The sequence below is a fragment of the Pinus tabuliformis genome, chromosome 7, assembly GCF_031772625.1.
Source record: "Pinus tabuliformis cultivar Carrire ecotype Pingquan chromosome 7, CPIR1, whole genome shotgun sequence".
NCBI classification, from domain to species: Eukaryota; Viridiplantae; Streptophyta; class Pinopsida; order Pinales; family Pinaceae; genus Pinus; species Pinus tabuliformis.
The window spans coordinates 559,426,616-559,430,295 of record NC_142293.1 but is presented as its reverse complement, the minus strand read 5'-3'; the positions used below and the strand labels follow the sequence as shown (position 1 = coordinate 559,430,295).

Genomic DNA, 3,680 nt, shown 5'->3' with positions numbered 1-3,680 from the left:
CAAGACTAGGCCTATATAACAAATAAGTAACTCAATTACAAATTCCTCTAAATACAAAAAAATATATATAATAATAAGTTTTTATAAAAATATATTATATTTTAATACTTATATATATAACAGTAACCATATACACTTATTTTTTTAATACTTCAGAAGAAAAATTGTTACATGTATGTTACGTAACCAATGACGACATAAGATATTATCGAAGCAAATGTTCACATGACTCAACCATCGAAAACAAAGCAATAAAGAATTATAAACTAGAAATAGTTGGGAGCTGCGCGACGACGCACATCAAAAGGAAGGATGGGAGGCCGAACTTTCATAAACCATTCACACTCCATTTTTCTATGTGGAAATATAGACAGTCTGAAACAATTATGCACAATTATTATTCTTAGTTGCAAAGGAATAAAGTATCACCTAGAAATTCCAAACTTATTATAGATTGATGAATGGAACATTCCGAATAAGAAACCACATTCAAAATATGATCTCAAATCTCATGCATTTCTCTCATATCAGTTTCATCACATTCATAGGAATGAAAGGGTCAAAGGCACAACAAAGCTCTTTGAACAAAAGGATCACCAATTTTCGGAACAATGCAATAAAGTCAGTTTTCTTTCAAAGCAATTTACATGTTTTTATTTGACTGTGGATTATCAGTAGGACAATCTTATTTCCCCTATATTTTTTTCTTTGTGACTGGTTTTTATATGTTCCTCAAACTGACAGATTATATATCTCCCATACACACAACTATGAATCCTTACAAGACCCTTCATACAACATTATTATTTTGACATTTCTCAGCTGTACTTCGGGCATACATAAAACATAAACAAATCCTTAAAAACCTTTTAAAAAGCAATGATCAGGAAATTTTTGTATGTAAATGGTCTAATCATCATTAACAGCGGAAATGCACTAGTACGTGGTTAGGAGATGGGATATCCTTCGGGCATATATAAAACCTAAACAGATCCTTAAAAGCCTTTTAAAAAAGCAATGATCAGGAAATTTTTGTATGTAATTGATTTATTATCCTTTTAGATTACATTAACAGCCGAAATGCATTACTTTTAGACATTGATCTGTACCTCCAAACCCAAAGACGCTTGCACTAGTACGTGGTTAGGAGATGGGATATCCTCCGGATCTCGTTCAGGCTGCACCCATTTTCCATACGAGTTGCGGACGAGGCCTTTGTTCTCCAATTGATACCAGTTCCCCGCCACCATTAACTCCGGCCTCAGCATGTCAGAAGCCTTGTTCACCAACGCCACGTCTCGTTTGGCATCCCCTGATCGGAATGGGGCGCACCAGCTCTCGAACTCATCCAACAAATGAAGATATCCCTCCAGGTTGTGATAATCTGCAGGGTCGAGATTTGGTTTCAGAGAAGGCGAACGTCCGTGATCCAACTTGATTTCCACTCCAACGTGAACGTATGTCCAGGGGCAACGGTCAAGCAACGGCTTCATCAGTCGCTCGAATTTTTCCATCCCTTCGTTGAAGACGATCCCGGGCATCTTGGGGACCATGTCCTGTTTGCTCACCACGCGCAGAACCTTCACCCCCGTCGCCTCCAATCTGTCTTTGAAAGCCCAGTTGCCCACTCTCGGACCTCCGAAAGAGAAGACAGTCACAGGGACGGTCCTGTCGGGATCGGCTTTGTGCGAATTGAGGCCCTTCGCTGCGATCTCGTAGGCGCTGAGCAGAGCGAGCGCACCACCGAGGATGTGGCCGGTAATAGTTATACTCACGTCTTCTCCTTTCTGCGTGTACAAGTCCACCAGGCGACCGAGCTCCTTCATTGCCTGCTCGGAAGCGCTGAGCTTGTTGTACTTGGTGTTGTGATCCTTTGAGGTATATATGCTCAGAAACCCTCGCTCCACCTTCACTGATGAATTCTCGTGCAGGCTCCCCACCTCTCCCAAGGGATGGAGAGAATCCTGAAAATCCTCCATCCACTCGAGCTGCGTCACAGTCCCCCTCCACGCCACCACGATATCTCGCCTCCCCAGGCGCCTCACCTCCTCGTCTGTGCTCACCGCAACGTATTCAATCCAGTTGGAGTCCTTGCTCCATGTATCGTCGTCCATGGAAGATGGGCGGCCGAACCATTTAGGGAGGTGAATGTCCGACATGGCGTAGAGATACTTGGTGATGTTGTACCCCGTGTTGTCCAGCCCGACCCTGTGGAACATCTTGTGTCGCCCGTATCGGCAGCTTCCGCAGTATTTAGAATGGGGCTCAAAGTCGAATGCGTCGTAGGTGGCCTGCGCAAACTCGCCGTATCTCACGATTTCTCGTCTCAGATTCGGATGCAATCGATCGCCCACAAGCCCTGCCCAGTTTTCTGATCCCTGATACTGTCGCCAGTTCTCCTGGGCGAGAGCGGGAGAATTTCCTGCACGGGATCAAGGGTCCGAAAACTTTCGTGGTCGCCGGAGATGATCGACCGGGCAATCGGCCTGTCGACGACCATGATGTCGAGAGACAAATCAGGTGGTTGAACGGTCTTACGAACACCAGAGTTGCGCGCGTTCTGTTGGGGTTTCTCCACCGCCCGTACGAGAACAGGCGACCACCCCTTCTGTTTTACGGACGGAAGGAGATCGGAGGGGTTACATAGATTTACATATGGCTGGCAGGCGAGAGCCTTCGGCAGTGTCGATTTCATAGTGAAGAGAATGCAGTCACCAGAAGTACCAGCCGGAATATGGCTGGGATTTGTTGTACGAAACGGCGGAGCGTGAGATAAAAAGATGTGGGCCGATTGAATCATGGCGAGAGCGTATACTTCAAATTCGACCACGGGATTCAGTTAACCAGGGAAATTGAAGAGGGCATAGATTTTGTGGAGTAAACAAAGGGATTGTAATGAAGAACGATCTGAAGCAGCTGTTTCGATCTGAGAGAACGAGCGGCCGTTTTAAAGGAAAAATGAAATTAGTGTGAACGCGTTATCTCGCGTATAATGTCGCGGAAGAGGCTGTTCCATAAATTGCCGCGTAATCTTCAGGTCTATCATTGACTTCTGTAGGGCTTTTTCTGGTCTTCACGGGCCTTTTTTTCAAAAAAAAAAAAAAAATAGTGACTCGAACAACTACGAGTTGTTTCTAGTGCGATTTTTTGGAAGTTTTTCCTGTGGGTTTTTCCTTGTCTAGTTTTTCTAAAATCTGGTAGGAATTTATTGAAATCACAAGTTTGATGGTTACTCAAGATTTGACCTTAATTTTATCACAAGTTTGATGGGTACTCAAGATTTGACCTTAAATTTTTCCAACGGATTCCAACACCAAAGAGTCCAAAAAGTCACACTAAACACAACTCCTAATAAATGTGGTTGATATATTAAGAAAATTTATATCAATCAACTATATTAATAAATGTCATTGATATATGTGAATAGTAATTATTTAATATTAAATAATAGTAGTAATTACTTCAAAAAATGTAAAAGTACACCAAGGAAAAAAAGATTGGGAAAAATCATCCAAAAAAAAAACTAAATATAAAAACTCTTATTTTTAATAGAATAAATATTATATAAATATTAATCTGTCAAGGTCTTGTAACTAGCGACTCATTTCCCAAGCCACAAAATGGTTCCTAGTGCGATATTCCATTAATCTGGTCCACACTACTTCAAGAATGAGGCTAAT

The 3,680-nt window shown here is 42.1% G+C and overlaps 1 pseudogene; it reads right to left on the bottom strand.

Moving 5' to 3' along the window:
• Positions 1 to 1,036: 1,036 nt before the first annotated feature.
• On the bottom strand, positions 1,037 to 2,883 carry LOC149248614 (phospholipase A1-Igamma1, chloroplastic pseudogene; annotated as a pseudogene).
• Between the last annotated feature and the right edge of the window lie 797 nt (positions 2,884 to 3,680).